The 19351-nt window shown below is 40.5% G+C and overlaps 1 protein-coding gene across 1 annotated transcript in view; it reads left to right on the forward strand.

Moving 5' to 3' along the window:
* The first annotated feature begins 2382 nt into the window (after window positions 1-2382).
* Window positions 2383-19351, forward strand: part of fhdc1 (FH2 domain containing 1) — a 34444-nt gene continuing 17475 nt past the window's right edge. The window contains 1 exon segment of the mRNA XM_034231519.1: window positions 2383-2554. The gene's annotated coding sequence lies outside the window, so the exon portion shown is untranslated.

The raw sequence follows: 19351 nt of genomic DNA on the forward strand, positions 1-19351 counted from the left end.
TTTGTTTCTTTCCAACAACCCTGGTGTATACTCTGTTGACTTATGGATTCAAGTCGACTGTTTACTGGACTGTGTCCAGGTGCTTTTAGGTTCCCCTTTAGGATTTCATAATCACAGACCCACCACACCCACGGGTATACATTTGACAGGATCTGGTTAAGCCTCTGAAAAAGCTTTGAGGATGATCACACACTCAGTGGTGCATTTTATCTGTTGTACATTGTCCATCAAATAAGGAAAAAAATAATAGATAACAAGACTAAGATCCACATTCTAAAGTTTTCTGAGTAAAAAAGACATGGAAGACTGCAGGGTGTCAGTCGACCGGAGTGCAAAACAACATGGAAAAAGTTTAAAGAATATATAAAAATGTTAATTTATCAATATTTCATTACAAAATGAATTGTATTCAGTAGTGTTAGGGAAATAATTGTCCTAGACTCCTAGATATGACGTGCATGACCAACCCTGACGTCTGTTATCTCCTTTAAGGAGCCATAATGTTGTTGTTCCCATTCTATGACCGGGCAACCCTATCACAGATGGTTTATTGTTGTGGGTACACTGGGACACTTCCTATGTGTTTGTGGACTCCAAGGTGTGAAATCTTCGAGGCCATAAGTGTCAGACGCAAGTGACTCAGTGTTCTCAACTGTTTAGGCTATCTTCTCAAATATGTTGATTGTGAAACCAGTTAAATGGGCTAACGAGAGAGAGAGGCGCTCCAGAATTGACGTGGCAACTCTACCGTGAAGTCAGAACCTCTGGCTCTTGGACTTGTGATGTGAATTCTCCGGCCGAAGCTCCTAAATAAACCATCAGTGTTTGACATCAAAGCATGCTCTTCCCGTGTCTCCTTCATGAGTCGGTGACTCCCACTGCATTGATACACAGAAGTTTCCCCCACAAGTAGCATTGAAAAAAATAACTTAAATGTTTTGAATAATTGTGTAACTCAGTGTTTTGTGCAAAAAACTGGAGTTTACTAGCACTGAGGGATTATAAATACTGGAGAAAAATACATCTCGCTCAACTGAAATCTCAATTAAGTGAAAAATGTTCTAATCCTATTGCAAAAATGTCATCAAGCTAAAACAAGGCTGCTTTTGTCCTGCAAAGTAGAAACATTGGGGGTTAAAGGTCCCATGTCATGCTTTTCTGGTTATACCCGTCCCCTTGTGTGTTATGTAGCTTTTTATGCATGTAAACGGTCTGCAGAGTCACAAACCCTCAAAGTACACCCTGTAGCGAGTACAACTCTAACACAGAAAATACCTGTCTATGCTGATTTCTCTTTTTCCTTTACTTCTTGGGTATAGTGACGTATTTCGGGTATAGTGACGTAACGTAACGTCCGCGGAGCCGTTACGTTTGGACCAATCCGGGGACTTCCTCACACACACACACACACACACACACTCGGCGGGACGTTGCGAGGCTCTCTGCTGCGAGGAGCGGAACACTGTGAGCTGGCTCACTGGTGTGGGGTCGGCGAGACAGCTGAGCGAGACACCGCGGAACTCAGCCTGGGCACACACACACACACACACACACACACACACACACACACACACACACACACACACAAACTCCCAGCCGCGGAGAGGGGGGGGGGGGGGGCAGGAGCTCCAACAAGCCGTTTAGGACAGAGAGTGAATAAACATAATACTGTATACAGTCAGAGATGCTATATGAGAAACCAATGTGAGTTTGGAAAATTGCACAATATACATTTATTTTAGTATACCTCAAAAATTGAATTATGATCAGTAGAAATGGCCATGACATGGGATCTTTAAATGTAATATTGAAACAGCACAGACTTTGTGAAATAAATATGGTGCTGAAAGAACAAAACTTTCCTGAGGAATGGAAGTAAAGTACTAGTGATACTATCTGATCAGTGCACATTTACAATATTACAAGTAACACTAAGTTAGTGTACACATAAATGGACAAACATCTCAAATATAATTACAGATAGGCCTACAATGACGTTTGAACAGCATGTTACTGTTGTAGTTAGCATAGTTATTACTGTTGCAGTTCATTTGAACTACTGCCAGTGTACTTCCACTTGAAACTGTATTGAAGAAAAATGGTTAAGTTGTATAAATGGAAAAAGTTCCTAACTACGCTTTCTTAACACGTTCTTAAAATATATACTTAAATGCATTGCTTGAGTACTTTCCAGCCCAGTTTGAGCCTGATGAAATGAGCCTCGCGTTACAGTATGAACCCACCTGAGTTTGTTTCTCTGGTGGCAGCCTTGTGATTGCAGCAGTGGTCACAAGCTGCGTGTGGCCCGCGCAGGGGACGCGGGACCGCGCCTATTCCACCTCGTCCAACGTACGAGGACGCTCACATCACCGCCGTCTGCCGGAGAGTGTGTCCGCACTGTATGTGCTGCAGCTCGGCCAGGACACCAGCTCCAGTGCACCTGACCGGCTGATAACCTGAAACAACACAGATTTTCTCCTCTGAAAAGTATCGACCACTAACTTCAACGGTGTCGGAGCGCCATACGTGTCCCGGCGAGCCCTCTCATCCCCCGGTAAGTCCAGCAGGACGGTACCGCCGCATCATGCTGTGTGTGTGGATGGAAATATGTAACGACCTGCTACAACTGTGCTGTGGAAAGTCATTGTAGGGGGAGAGTGGAGTCTGCAGGCTTATTCTTTAGCAAAGAAAAGCAGAGAGATGTAACCTTCCTGCTACTGTTTATATCTGCCTTTAAGGTGACAACAGAAGGTGTCCTGCAATGCAGTTAGGTCCACAATTACATAATGAAGATTTGTTGTAGTTTGAGGCCTGAATCTGTTGCTCTGCTGTGTGTTGGTAACGTAAGCACAAACAAAACACTGGCTTGTTGTCCAGTGTTGTAACTATTTGATTCAAGAACCTGATCACATACAATTTAACCAGATGGCTCAACATTTCGATTAGCCGATTAACACAATGAATAAGGAATATTGTACCTACACAGCCTACATCTTATTCATGTGACCATATTGTCATCTAAAGGATTAATAGACATAGTAGCCTTAAAAGGAGGCTATTGGAAGTTATTATTGTCTTACAAAACGTGAAACAGCATGTTTTTTTCACAATATGTAAATACAGCCACACTTTTTTTTAAAGATACTGTTGTTGTCGCTAAAGTATTAGGATGTTCATGTTGGGGTAACCATTTCTGGTTCTTGCTTTCAGATAGTCTCTTTATCCAAAAGATTGAAGCTTATACGGTTTGCTGAATTAGATGTACAACTACTTGCTTCATCCTTTACTATAATTTTGAGACTGAATACTATCGTCAAATATGTGTGCTATATGTTTATACATTAGTACTTTTACCAATACTAAGTATGGACATGTTTTTCCTACAAAATCGTTATTTTCTTCAACAAAGCAGTTTTAGTATTTAAAAAAACAAAAGTTCAGATCTGACAGTTTTTGCTAATTTGCTTTAGAAGGATTTTGGTTGCTAGGATAAAACAGAAGCCAATATATCTGATGGACATGTATTCATGTTAGAGTGTAGGCAGTGTTTTGGTGTTACGGGGGTTGTTGTGGATCCACTAACAGAACTTTCTGTCCCAACCTCAGCCTGTTAGTTCAGCATGTATGGCTTTATAACTCTGCCTCTGTTGGTTTTGTTCTGCACCTCAGACCCTGAGTTCCTTGGCTTTTGTACACTATGCTGAGATGAATCAGAGGGCAATCCATTCAAGTGTTGGGAACAATACCCCGTGGAAAAAAAGGGTTTCTCCCCGGGTCAAGCCAAGCGAGAGGGCGGTGTGTGCGTGTGTGTGTGTGTGTGTGTGTCCCGGTTGCTGTGGAAGCAGAGCCTAACATGGAAAGCTCAATTCTCTGACGTCATTCCCGAGTAGGAAGATGTTGGGGTGCTTGATTTATTTATGTGGGAGCAAGAGAGAGGCTGAGTAGTTGTTGCCAACTTGGGTCAACTGGAGTGGTTTTTATTGCCTGAAAATCTGTCCTAGTTTGCGATGAAAAACGGTTAAAAAAATAAAATCCATAACAAAGGAAGAAAGAAAAGAGAAAGACAATTAAAGTGCCCTCGGTTCCCACCCCTGTGACCACCCATATCTCTCAGCCATAAACTGTCTAATAAATAAAATAAAGCCCAAAATACAACTTAAGTGTCAAAAGTATGTTATGCCTACTGAGACATTGGGCTAAAATACCCATATAATTCTTCCACAGATATTGTATTTATAAATATTGTTTTAGGGGATTTAGGAACTTCTCTCAATGGCTCCTGTTGTGTTTTCCAAGAGACTGTAATGTGATCCGTACAAATACACTGTAAGTATTGGTATTAAATTATATTCTAATAAAGCCAGTTGTGTGTCTCCGGGCCCTTGGGCAAACACTTTTCCTCAGTGCCATGTAAACATGTTTGCATTTCCTTCTCGTTTCCCTGCAGTTGTCACTATGGTGACGTGAACACCTGCTTTATTTGTCACCTTTGTTTGTCATTACCACTCTGCTCAGGATCTGTTGCTTGAGCTTTCACTAAATCAAACAGTACGTGTATTATTCTGCTCGAAAGGCTGCGATTAATCTGTAAGTATATGGCAGACGTTGGTGGTACAGTGAGATTTGCCTAAAGCTGATCCTGGCACGAGGCTCCGATTTCTGAAGCAACAATTGGAGAGCAGATCCAGAGGTGGTGCAGACGCAGTGGGCTGCTGCAGGCCAGACACTGATCGCCTGCTAACAAAAGAACACACAGTCAAAGCTCTGTTTTTGATCCGGAGCCATTGAGATGGTGTACTCTGTGTGTCCCATCTCTTCCCTCCTTCTCATCATTATCTCGCCTGACTGGCTTCCTGTTTCTAATGGTTTACCTTTTCTCTGGGTGTGCCTTTGTATTAGGAGATTCACTGTTTGTTTTGTGATCTGAAGTTTAATTTACTTCTGAAAAGGCTCTGTGAACTACGTAGTAGTTGTGAGCCTGTGTCAATCAAGTTGGCCATATGGTACGATGACATAAAGTTAAGCAACATGTGAGGCTGACAATTGAGCGGCCCGACCAAGCAAGGAGGCAGAGGCAGAACGTCCAAAATACAACCCGGTGTGGGCATTTATTACAGCATGAACACAATGACACACACAGCCTTAATCCTGCTGTTGTTTCCTTGAGCACATCACAGCCTGCAGCCACAAGGATCTCACACACACTACCTGCCTCTCTCACAGCAAAACCCCAGAGCCTAAATGCCCAACCCAATCAACCCAACAGGACACAGGTGAGGGGGAGGAGACAACACAGGGCACCAGGTGCACGCAATCAACCCAACAGGACACAGGTGAGGGGGGAGGAGACAACACAGGGCACCAGGTGCACACAATCAACCCAACAGGACACAGGTGAGGGGGGAGGAGACAACACAGGGCACCAGGTGCACACAATCAACCCAACAGGACACAGGTGAGGGGGGAGGAGACAACACAGGGCACCAGGTGCACACAATCAACCCAACAGGACACAGGTGAGGGGGGAGGAGACAACACAGGGCACCAGGTGCACACAATCAACCCAACAGAACACAGGTGAGGGGGGAGGAGACAACACAGGGCACCAGGTGCACACAATCAACGACAGACATGGGGAAAGGGAACACTTTTCAACAACAAAAAACGAAACAACCCGTAACGGAGGCTGAGATCTATGAGCCCAGAGATCACCTCCGTGACACAACAACTGATCATCTTTGTGTTTACCTGATGAGTTGAAGTCAAAATGTTCACTCTCATTTTTGGTCTCCACCAACTCCTGATGGAAGTATCTGTCTCAGCGGGTACATTCTTCACCTTTTTCACAAGCCTGTTGCTTAATTGTATCTGTTTTCAGTTGTTTGTTACTGCGCAGGTAGTGCAGTCTGTTAAAACACCTTTGAAAAGATATACCAATCTGTTTGTAGTTTATGAGGTGCAGCTAGCCAAAACAAATGCTGTCTCTTACAAATGTCCTGCGATAAAAAAAGAAAGGCTATAAAGTTCTTGTTGAAACTGTGGTAGAGGGGTGTTGATTTAACTTTACGATCAGCACTCTTTGTTTGCATTGCCTTATACTGAAAGCTGTTTAATATTAAGTCTATCCTTATTGATGAAAACAGGTTGGAGAATATATTAGAAATACCTCAGTAGTATGCAGTTGTTCCTAAACCTCAACTGAGTTTATGCTGTTGTAAAATATCTGAATGGCGTCTCATGGTTTGTATCATCATGCAACTGATGATTGTTTCATTATCAGTTAACCTGCATATTATTATATTCAACGTCATTGAAAATGCTCCCTGTAGTAATTTTAAGGGGTGATTTGTCATGAAATTAAAGATGTATTTTCTTATCCTCATACATACTGAATCATCAGATGTTTACCAATAATGATGTTTTTTTTTTGCTCGCTCAGTTGTTAAGAGGGTTAACTCAAATTCCTTGTTTGTTTTGGTTTAGAAAAGTCTTACTGGTGGTTATATACTTAGATGAATTCCCTCCTCAGTTACAGGTTAGCTGAAAGCGGTGATTTAACATGTGTTACAGGTGGTATAGTCCTTCATGTTAGTCTTAGCTGAACCCCTCTGAATCCTGGTTAAACAGTCATTGACAGAGCAGCATCGCGTGCTCTGCAAACTAGCAGCTTTAATCTTTGAAATCTGAAAACCTCGTTTCAGACACAGGCTGTTATTACCAGATTTATGCTAAGCTGGGGGGATATGTTGTGTTGGGGGCAACTGCATCACACAGTCTTTACAAAATCCCTCCTTCCCTGTCTCTGCAGGTGTTTGCGAAGCACGGGGAGGCAGAGTGATGGGACTGCAGTAACAACACAGTTTGAGGGGTTTAATATTTGTCAATATGAATCTCCTTTGGATTCTCCAGGCAGTTTTTGAGCATGGGAGAAGTGTGTTTTTTATTATACTGTGCTATACGAGCTGACGTAAGCTATAATATGACAGTGTTGGCAATCCTTGTGTTTTGGCAATGTTCAGCTTTTAATTCCAATATATCCTATATGAATTATTCTTGGTGTCAACAGAAAGTACACTTGTACAGACTTCTAATAGAAAATACAAGTTAGACATCCTTTCTGCCTCAGCAGTCTGCAGAACAACGCTTTCTTCCCCTCTCTTTGTTAAAAATATTACAACAGAAAAGGTTATCTATGTGATAGACACACCTTTTGAATACATTTTTGCACAGAAGGACTGCAGATACTGTCCCCCAATTGTTTATATTAAAACACATCGGGAAGGGATCTGTTAAAGTCGAGTATGAAAAGTAGGAATGATTACATCAAGAAAAAAAACCTTCCCAATGTTCATATGGCATACTGACTATTTGTTCAAGAATGACAGCTTATTATTCTCTTACCAGTTTAAACTAATTGTAATATACTTTTTAATTTTAGAGCGTCATCATCCCTAGAAGCTCAGTTAGTAGATGGTACAGCAACATGCAACTCATTTTTATGACACATTAAACATGACTTGAAGCAGCAGAACACAATGCCATAATTAGTTGACAGGATCATTAATCAGAACTTAAAGTGCCCAAAATAGCCAAAGCTTGTCTTCCCTGAATGTACTACGTAAGCCAGAAACCCACATTATTGTCAAGAACTCATGGCTATTACCAATTAGAAAAGATTCACTGTTGACTAATCTCCTTACAATAAATCATAACTGCATAGTAACTTTTTTATATCACTATAGGGAAAATGTGACACATTGATTCTTCTGGAATTGTTGCTCAATTACAATCACTAAATAATTAGTTGTGGGAGGTTTATAATCAAGCTGTTTATGAGACTTTATTAATTAAAAAGACTGTGCTGTCACGTCCAGCTGACAGCTTCCCACTCTCACTGAATGGGACTTTGATGCAGAGAGATGGAGGGTGATTGCGGCCTATTTATAGTAACCTTTGTGAATTGTGTGCCAATTTTGAGTCCAGGCAGAGGAACATCAGGGACCGTTTCTAGGTGGTTTTACAGTCATTGCCAACCTGATGATCGAGCAGGCCTTGATTGTTTTTAAAAGGACAAAAAGCTTTAAAACTTAAAAAAGATGCTGTTTGCAGGAGAGGTCATTTCACAAAGCACTTCTCTATTTCCAGCCTCTTACAATTAGAAACGTTGTATAACTAGATTCTGTAAAATTGGTATATTCAATTATCATTGACCAACAAAACAAAGGTTAAGTTGTTTTGGAAAGATCCATGTTAGACAATACTGAAGGTTAAGTTCCACATGGCATGGGGTGCTAAGTTGTACCTTGGCCTCATTAGGAATGTATGCTTTACTCGAGAGTAAACCCTTGTAATAATCCCCTTAACACCAGTTTGCAGATTTGAGAGTGAAGAAACTGTACGGTTTTGTTCGAGCCATGCTAATCCTCTCTGAAGAGACCACTGTATCATTGTTTTGAGGTTGTTAAACTTGTACTTATAACAAATAGGTCAGCCTTAATTCAAGATTTAACCTGAGTCATTCTGAAACATTATTTGAAGTTTCTGGTACCACTTTACAATAAGACTACCCTTATTAAGGGTTTACGAATAGTTTGTAATTCATTTATTAATTAAGTTGTGAACACTAAATTATTAATAAGCTTTTATAAGACACAAGATAAACAGGGCAACTGTGACCGGTTGCTTGCCAAATAGTGAGCCCACATTTATCTGTACTGCTAAGCCTTATATTGGCTACCTAGCTTACTTCATCTTCTTCATCAACCAGCATCCTTGGTATCTGTTGTTCACTGGGTTGATTCTCCCCCCATCCTTCTTGATGTTTCTTGGCATCTCTTATGACCATCAATGAGTTACTAACATTTATAACTGCCAAAAGGGAGTCTTATTGTAAAGTGTGACACATATCATTACATTACATTACATTGCATTTAGCTGACGCTTTTATCCAAAGCGACTTACAATAAGTGCGTTCGACCAACAAAATACAAACTTGAAGAAAACAGAATCATATAAGTACATCAGGTTTCATAGAGCAAAAAACATTTCAAGTGCTACTCAACTGGCTTTAGGTAAGCCAGTCCTTTATTAGTATATAAGTGCTTTGTTAATAGTTCTATCGCTCGAAGTGGAGTCGAAAGAGATGAGTTTTCAGTCTGCGCCGGAAGGTGTGTAAGCTATCTGCTGTCCTGATGTCAATGGGGAGCTCATTCCACCATTTTGGAGCCAGGATAGCAAACCCACGTGTTTTTGCTGATGGGAACTTGGGTCCCCTTCGCAGCGAGCCGTTTGGCTGATGCAGAGCGGAGTGCACGTGCTGGGGTGTACGGTTTAACCATGTCCTGGATGTAAGGGCCAGATCCATTCGCAGCATGGTAAGCAAGTACCATTGTCTTGAAGTGGATTCTAGCAGTTACCGGAAGCCAGTGAAGGGAGCGGAGGAGCGGAGTGGTGTGGGAAAATTTAGGAAGGTTGAAGACCAGACGAGCCGCTGCATTCTGGGTGAGCTGCAGAGGTCGGATGGCACATGCAGGTAGACCAGCCAGGAGGGAGTTGCAGTAGTCTAGGCGTGAGATGACGAGAGCCTGGACCAGAACCTGCGTCGCTTTCTGGGTCAGCTGGGGACGCATCCTCCTGATGTTGTAAAGCGTGTATCTGCAGCAGCGGGTTGTAGCAGCGATGTTTGCAGTGAAGGACAGTTTGTTATCTAGGATCACACCCAGATTCCTTGCAGTCTGAGTCGGGGAAACAACAGAGGTGCCGATGTTGATTGTTAGGTCAAGAGTGGGACAATCTTTTCCTGGAAGGAAAAGCAGTTTAGTCTTGTCAAGGTTGAGCTTGAGGTGATGATCAGACATCCACTGAGAGATGTCAGCTAGACAAGCAGAGATGCGTGCGACGTCGATATCACCATCTATTAATGAGTTACTACCATTTATAATTGGTGAAAGGGAGCCTTATTGTAAAGTGTGAAACACATCACCATCTATTGATGAGTCACTAACATTTATAACTACTGAAAGGGTGCTTTGTTTTTCAGTTTAATACACATGTCAATGTATGAATGAGTTATAACATTCAGGTTGAGCTAATACAAATTTCTCACATGAAATGCAAAGTAAGATGCAACAGAACCAAGCAAAACATTTTATTCACACATGAAGAAAATCAGGACTCAAAATAATGACTATTTTAGTATGACTGATACACATATTTAAACATAAAAGCTTTTCTCAGACATAAATGAAAGACTTGGTAAGAAATAATGGTACTCAGACTGGAAAGGCTTTGTGTATATCCAAGCAGTCCATCAGGGTGAGCAGAGCCAAGCCAAGATGACCATTCAAGAACCTTGAGGTGTTCCTCCAACAAACTCTCTGTACGGTTTCCTCTCAGTCTACGGACATGTCCTTTGACAGTCGACCAAGCTCTTTATATATGTTGGGTATGACTGTCGTCTGGAGGTTCACAAACCACCTGCTGTGGTTTATGGTGTAGTGGTTGTACCGCATGTTACACAGCACTCTCCTGTATGCCCTCCACTCATCTCTAATAATGCTACTTCCTGACTTAACATGCCATCTAATCAGAGGGACAAGGTGGCATCTTGATCATTTCTCCACTAGTTTCAACACTAGTCTCCACCTTTTGTCTTTAACTCCCATCATTCCAAAGACCCATTTATTCCTTCTCCAGGTATGTCCAAAGCGTCCACGTGCATACTAACAACAAATACATCTTAACATCATCTTAGTTAACAACAAAATGCACACAAATGACTATGGATGCTCCGATCGCCAATTTTGGGTCCGATCGCCGTAATCAGTATCGGCCGATGCCGATCCGATCGAGTGGGCGGGGATCTTCCATTTAAAGTGATGTTTAAAACTCAGTTAATGGGGCTCATTCACTGGCGCTTCCACAAACAACAACCAACATAATTATTACATTCAATTGAAGTACACACACACACACACACACACACACACACACACACACACACACACACACACACACACACACACAGCATCGTCTCATGCAGCTCACTGATCTAGTAATGAGTGACCCGATAGTGAAGAATAAATCGGCATTTTTAGAGAGCACCGATCGATCGGCAGAGTGAGTATCGGCCGATATCGATCGGTGGCCGATCGATCGGAGCATCCCTACAAGTTACAGTAAAAATTGTTGCACATCATGTTTCAAAATGCCATACTTGTTTATTAGGTGCATTGTATAACATCATTTAAGGATAATTATACAGTATTGGTCCATATTGATTTTTTTTCTGTATTCTCTTGTATAAGAAAACCCAGTCTGTAACTGCCGAACATAGGAACTGGGCACAGTACCTTCTCCCAGACACAAATACTCTAATAAAACTTTTTTTACTTTATCAGCATTGGTATTACCAATGCTTACTATTTATTTGATACCAATTTGGTAATACAATTAATACAAAGAACAAGGGTTGGGTTCGTTCTTCAGATATGACGTTAACGTGTTGCCTCAATAATGAACTCCAGCTCAACCAACCATATTGTAATATCTAAGTAATCATCTTGAAATATGACATTATTATTTGTAATATACACACCTTATTGTGAGGTTAATTTCACATACACTACGCCGCTCTTCAACAATACTTTGACGTTAGCTTGTCTACCTTAGCGATGCATACAGTTACCTAGCTAATAAAATATCTATCTAACTTACAAGGATGACCTTATTTTACCAACCTCAAACGGAAGCCGTTTATTCTACAATATTATCCCACTTAATGCTTAACACTTCTCTATTAGGTTTTAACTTGGAGGCTACGATTAGCATCGTTAGCACAGATGTAGCTACCACTTGCTTACATGCTAACCCAAGCCTAAGTGGTGTAGTAAGTGAAGTAAGCTAGTGCCAATATAAGGCTTAGTCATCTTGCCAAATAGTGAGCCTGTGTTGATGTATGAAAACTATGTTAGAACTGGTTTATAAATGGTTCTTAATGATTAATAAAGTGTTTACAACCCAATTAATAACCTAATTATAAACCCTTTATGAATCCTTTATAAGGGTAGTCTTATTGTAAAGTGGTACCAAGTTTCTTTTCATAAACATCAGTGTTTTAAAATGTTCCCTTTTTGGTTCTTTATAATTACTTCTGGCTTTTATAATGGATTGAATGAGGGATGGTTAAGAAAAGAAAGGCCATGGGAGGAGCAGTGCTTTGAACTCTGAAACCTTTTGAACAAAAGTTGAAGGGAGTACGAGGATTATCTGATCTGACAGCTCGGAGACAATGTACTGACATGTTCAGAGACGTCTTTGCTCAACTGGAGTCCAAATCTTTATTGCTTTGGACTGAAAGCTTTAGTGTTTTAACTCATTAATCCCTCTAAAGTGATTAGGAGCTAATTTAGTTGTTTGGTGAAGAATATCCAGCTACAGGGTGTCTGCAAGGCATCAAAGCATTCTTGTCAATTAACTTAAATAATTTAAATGTCTTAAATTATATTTTAAAATGTCTCAAATACTCTTTCTTGTTTTAAGCAGTCAGTAATGTTGGTTTTAAAATGATTCTGTATGTGATTTTAGCAAAAAATGGGAAATTGCAAATGCTCCAAAACCCTGACCTTTTAAAATATGTGGCCTTTAATTGTACTTTATTTTCAATTGATTAATACCTCCTCACATTTTCTGGAGTCCTGGTTGTCTTCTATTATTAATTAATGATTATAATTTGTACTACTGCAACACCCTTAAAGAAAATGATATACATTACATGCACTGAGTAAAGAATGTAAAGACCATATTAACCCTTCTGGTTTTTATTAGGGCTGCTCGATTATGGCAAAAATCATAATCTCGATTATTTGGGTCAATAATTGATATCAAGATTATTAAAAACGATTATCCATTTACTTTGAAAACATCAATTTATTTAAAAATAAAATGTGAACAGTATGTTTTTAACAGTTGATTACCCTGCACTTTAAGTATAATTCAAAATAAATTTAAATAAATAATTGTTTTATTTCGATGATGTTGTTTTCATAATAATTGCAAGCCAAAATCGTAATTGCGATTAAAATACGATTAATTGAGCAGCCCTAGTTTTTATTGATAACTTTAATACTTTGGCGGTGTGACGATGAAATTATATTATTTGTCGTAAAAAGTACGTAGCATAAAACCTGTGTTTGAGTCACAGAGTTTTATTTATTTTACCCTTGAACAACATGTTGCTCCCTGCATTATAAATATTTCACCATAAGCCATAAAGCTACCCAGGTGAGGTTCCTCCAGGTCGGCAGCATTGAGAGGCCTCAGGACAGCAGCAGAACGGTTAGAAGAGAGGTTACTTCATTCATGTGGGCATGAATAATTTACCCTGTCAGGTTCTGCCAGAGTTCAGACAGAAAAATACAGACATCACGGTACCAAGCGCTCAATCTTTGAAAGTATTTGATAAATCCAGGATTTTCTGAATAATAGACTCCTTGTCCACAGTGTTTCCCAATTAGACTTCTTTTTTCTGCTGTGTTTTATCAGGGTATTGTGGTGCACAGCCAGTGGCTCGAGGTGATAAATGGCCTTAAGTTCAGCTGATATTTCATATTTTGTTTGTAACGTTGGCACATTTGTCCAGAAAACAGCACTGTTCAAAAAGCCATTCAAACATGTTTTTTTAAAGATTCTACATAGAAGCAACATACACTTAATCTGAGTTTGGTACATCTTGTTCGAGCAAAAGGCTGGAAGGTTAATGAGATTTATGTAACAGACCAGATTTATATGGCTTGAATACATTAGCACTGCAGTCTGTCACCTTCTGCTACATCTGAACGATAAGCCGCAGTCCCTCTGCTGTTGCCAAGAACCGCTGTACTGTCAACGGTTGTCTGTTTGCTGCACGCTCCTTAAAGGTGTCATTTAATATCCTCTGTGTGTGAAAAGAGCATTTTTGCCAACACAGCCCTTTTGTCTTTGGTATCTGGGCATTTGTCGCTAGGGAAGTGTGTGTGTGTTTTGAGGCTGAGACTATGCTCAACGCTCATTCTATTGTGAGTACTTTCATTGTAAACAAGGCATGGCAATCAGAGAGATAAGCCAGAGCTGTGAACAGGGTCCCCAATGGACATGTAGTACTTTTTATTGAGGAAGGCCCACAATTCTAGCTAGTGCTAAAATACACCGATAATGTATTTGTTTATAATATTTGAAAATGTAGTTGTACTTTAATCCGTGAGTTTTGTTTGTGTGTAGAACCCTTTATTATTACATTACATGTTACATTGCTGTCAGACATTTGGGGTTAAGTATCATGCCCCCAAGGACACTTTAACACTTCTGGGATCTGTGGGAACGAATGGATTTCAGCCTTTCAGACCATTTTCATGCACAAATAATGTATATAAACACACTACAGGAAAGGGGAAACCCCGTTCCCCACAATAGGGCCTGCAGGGACTGGGAATCGTACCTTCCAATTGTAAGGCGTACATTTGGATGTACATGGAAAGTTTCCCTTTGGGTGCCATAAAACCCTTTACTTTTGAAGGGGTGAAGCAGGAGCGGTACAAACAGCAAGTTTAAATATCTCTAGGATTGCGATTGTTGAAGGGAAAGCTCACAATCAAATCCCAATGTTATGTAACTATAATGATTTATTCCTGCTTGAACCTGTGCATAACGCTTCCTTAATCTCCTGATACAACTCTAAATGTGTTCAACTCATCTATCAACAAACAGGACTAATGGTCTATAGACATGCTAGCAGCTCTAAAATAAGTGTAGAGTACTAATATAACTCACCAAAGTCCCATAACTGACTCCCCCCTCAACACCGTTTGGACAAGAAGAGATCAACGTGGTTGAAGGATAAAAAACAAACAGGTCCGACAGCGACATCCCACTGAGCCGTACGCACAACATCGCTCTGCTAACGAGCGTTCCCATGGTAATGATGATGAAGCAGGAACGGCCAAATTCCTTTTGAGCCCACCTCTTTGCCCCCACGGTGTCAGTGAAAGACCCCGGCCCTGCAGGGTGTTCACTGACCCTCAGGAAATTGAACTAGAAGTTAGCAACAGGGGATTATTATAGCACCGGTGGCGCCTTGACCTTCAGCATTACACATTTGTGAGTGAGAGCGGATTTTATTTGTTTTGGACTTAGTGGCCCCCTGGATCCTTGTTGACAATTACCTCCGGTTAAAATCCTTTTTCAGTTTTGCAGTAAAGGGTTTTTTATAGAACAAGGAAAGAAAAACAATCCGGCAGGCAGTCGGAGGTCCGTCTACATAGTTTTTCTTTTATAAAGACAGTTGAAAGTATTAGACCAAAAAAAATGCTTTTGGCACACATTCTCTTTAGACCCCAACAGGATGGATTAACTCCATTCCTCCTAAATATATTCTCTCATTTAGTGCTTTTAGACACCTCTGTTTACAGAATTGTAGATGATTAACAAAAAAGAATCGGAAATTATAATGAGGATTTTGGATAAGCAAAAGCTTTACCAATTTCATTGTTACTTTTGAATGTTTTAATTCATTGTAGCAGGAACCGTATATATCCTTGGCTGGGAAATGTAGTTTATCTAGACGGAACAAGCCATTCAAAAACGTAATGATGAATCGATCACAAGGCAAAATCAGTATATAAATCAACAATGAAAATAATGGTTAGTTGCAGTTCTGACACACACACACAAGACCATGGCAAGTTAATGGGACCTGGACACAATAAGTCTGAATAAAAGGTTGACCTGGGTGGGGTCTCCTCTCACATTTGTCTTGCTATTCATTGGCAGACTACTGCTGTAGGAGCCCATTTATACATCTATGATAACTTTGACCTGCTGTGTTCCCTGTCTAAGAGTATTGTCAGTGGGTGGGTTTACCTGTCACTAATGGAGACTGATGGGGAATGCCTCGGGGTTAACAACAGGTGGACCTATAGATGAAGCCCACAGTCTGTCTGTGTTCACTCACGGCAGCAGGTGGATGTGAGGAATCTGGACACCGACTGCTTTTCTCCTCCTCAGGCCTGTTCTGTATTGTTACTGACAGGTGTGTTTCCTCAGTGGATCGTTTTAGGCAACGGATGTCAGTTCACAGCCTCGTTAGCTGTTTGAAATATAGTTAAAAGGAATGTTAAATGTCACAAATCAATTACTGTCAGTGTTGAATTCTTTAGACACGCAGGAGTAATGTGCCTGAGAACATTGACTCAGTGCTGTTTTCTGTTTTACTGAACCGTTACAGTGCAGACAGAAAGATTGCAGGCTTTCTCAAAGTGGGTTCAGTTAAATAATTGGTTTGACATTTTTAGGAGAATTCACTTTCTTGCTGATAGAGAAGTATTACTAGCTTAGCTTAAACATCTGCATTCTTCCATCAACAAATATTTATATTTTGTAAAAAAAAGAGGCATAAACCCATAAGGTAGTGCTGAACATGCATATTTAAAAAAAAAAGGGATTACAAAACAAAACCCGGTCGAAACCACAACCGCAAATTACTACTTTCAACGTTCAAGGCCTTCAACGCCTTTCACAATAACATCCCATAGCGGTGTGTAGCGGTTTTAAGAGCCGTTACGGCCCATCCACACAGCGGCGTGCGTTGAAGCTTCCAACGCTTCTGCCCATTCACTTTGAATGGGGTGACGTCACTTTTAGCCGAACTGCATTTTGGGAAGCGACGTGGAGCGTTGCTGGCGTAGCTGGCGTCAAAAGTTGAGCAATGTTCAACTTTTGACGCCTCGACGGAGGCGTCAGCCAATGAAATCCCGTTTATGCAAATCTGCCAGTACAAGCGACTACGCAGGTCATTTCCTCATATTCAAAAAAATGGAGGGAAAATTCATTGTAGCGGTAGTGAATCACCCGGTGCTGTATGATCAGTCTCTGTTGATCTACCGGGATACAAACCGGAGGAGCGAGGCATGGAGGGAGGTGGCAGAGACAGTGGGTGAAACTGGTAGGTTTTCGCCTGTTTGGGGATTTTATATCCAGTTTACTTCGTTTTAACATTGAATCACATGAATCTCCTGCCCCCGACATACAAAGCAATAGCAATGTTAAAACGAAGTAAACTGGCAGATTTGCATAAACGGGATTTCATTGGCTGACGCCTCCGTCGAGGCGTCAAAAGTTGAACATTGCTCAACTTTTGACGCCAGCTACGCCAGCAACGCTCCACGTCGCTTCCCAAAATGCAGTTCGGCTAAAAGTGACGCCACCCCATTCAATGCACGCCGCTGTGTGGACGGGCCGTTAGTCCAGTTTTGATGTGAAATGATAGCAGTCTAGCCTTTTCAATGTATATTTTGCTTCCACTGTGACATGTTTAAATGCCTGGATGGTTATGGTTAGCTTAGCAAACAATAAAGCCTGTAAGAAGGTGCTAGCTTTGCTCTTTCTGAAGGTAAAATAACGCCACCCTGCACCCGAGTTTGAAACTCAATATTTCTTGACTCACAACGGTTATTTTACCATCTTCTTAGAGACTATCTCAAGTCATGGCTTCAATTTATTTAATAATGTATTGCTAGATAAAATATTATTGGATATTAATATTATTAACTGTAGCATAATTTTGAGCGTAGGCTACAGACATGAGTGTTATAAAACGATTCCTTTTTAAAGCAGCCGACATCAACAGATTGACAACAGAAAAGGCTTGTTTGTGTTTACTCCATGTAGCCACATTTTTAGCACAGAAATGAGATGAGATGACTCGGTGTGAGGTCAGATGTTCTCACAGAATTATGAATTAGACATGAGTGACGGTGTGGTCCAGCTCTGAGGAGCAACATGAGGCCATTTGTGACGTCTGCTCATTAATTAATCATAATGGGTATCAGGTTGAAAAAGCTGCTAACGGGAGGTTACCACTAAGATGTTACTAAGTTGTTTTTTTAGAAACGTGCAGAAACTAGCCATGTATGCAGGGTTTGATACCATGTATTATTATTATTACTGTTATCTGATTGAATCGCAAAGATAGAAATTGCCTTAATGCCCTGTTATGATGCATCCCCCCACGTCTCTAATTAATGTCCTGTTTTTGTCAGAAGCTCATTTCTTTGTTTGCGCCTTGTAGAGTATCAGATCACTGCAGCCTGGTGGCAGTGAGTGATGTGTTGTCCTGAAACACAACCAGTTTCCCTCCAACTGAGAGCTGCAGTGCCACCGCTGATTTGACAAAGAGACGGAGAGGTTGAAGACTGGTTATGTTTTCCCATACTCATTTACCGCACCATTAATAACCACTTATGTTCTAAATATATTATACCCTGTTGTTTTTGATACTTTTTACTATTTGTTTATGTTATTGTTTCTTTCAACAACAAAAAAGTTGGCACTGATATGTTGGTAATTATTTTAAGACTCAAATTATTTTAAGACTCAAATATTGTAGAGAAATATTTTATTGATTGTTTAATCAAGAAATAAAATAATTGCTCATTAATTTCGAGATTAATTGTACACAAAAGCTGAAATATCTGATTCCATCAAATCACTTAATTTGTCCAACCAGACTCGTAAATCCACCAATATTAAGTTGAATTTCAAATAAGACTAAAAAGCAGCAACATCTTGCAAACGAGAATCTAGAACTGAGGAAAGTTTGTCACGTATGCTTAACATAAACCATAAATTACATTACATGGTACTTGTTAGATGCTTTTATCCAAAGTGACTTACTTTCAGTACTGTGACATTCAGTACTGTGGACAGTCCCCACAGGAGCAATTTGGGGTGAAGTGTCTTGCCCAGGGACACAACGACATGCAGTGGGACTCGAACTTGCTACCCCCTGATTCGAAGTCCAGCACTCTACCCACTTAGCCACAGCCACCCCCTAAATCTGGTATGACAATGAAACTGGTTGCAGATTATCACTGCATGATGCTTCTTTCTAGACCATGAGTTAGTCTTCTTGTTAAAGTACTGTGTTCAAGTGAATTTATGGTCCTAGGAAAAAGGACATTTACAAATGAAGCTTTGCAGCAGAGTTTGCTGCTGGTCTACATCATGACTTCAGTGGCTGTGGGTGGTTTTGTGTTCTTTTCGAGGGTAACCTTGCAAAGCAATCTGACAAACATTACTCAATCTCCTTTTGGTGCATTGTGTTAAAGGTGACGGGCTCTTCACTATGGCAACAGATTATGCTGATCTGAATTACATAAGAGACTGACAGTTGTTTTTCAGTCATTCTGATTCCTCAGATTTACATCAGGAAATCTATCTGCTAGACTTTTAGTCTTTGTTGCTTTTCACTCGATTGAAGTTCCTGGAATTTATTGAAATAAAATTAACAGACACAAAAGATCAGATCAGGCAGTTTTAC

The sequence above is a fragment of the Gymnodraco acuticeps genome, unplaced genomic scaffold (assembly GCF_902827175.1).
Source record: "Gymnodraco acuticeps unplaced genomic scaffold, fGymAcu1.1, whole genome shotgun sequence".
NCBI classification, from domain to species: domain Eukaryota; kingdom Metazoa; phylum Chordata; class Actinopteri; order Perciformes; family Bathydraconidae; genus Gymnodraco; species Gymnodraco acuticeps.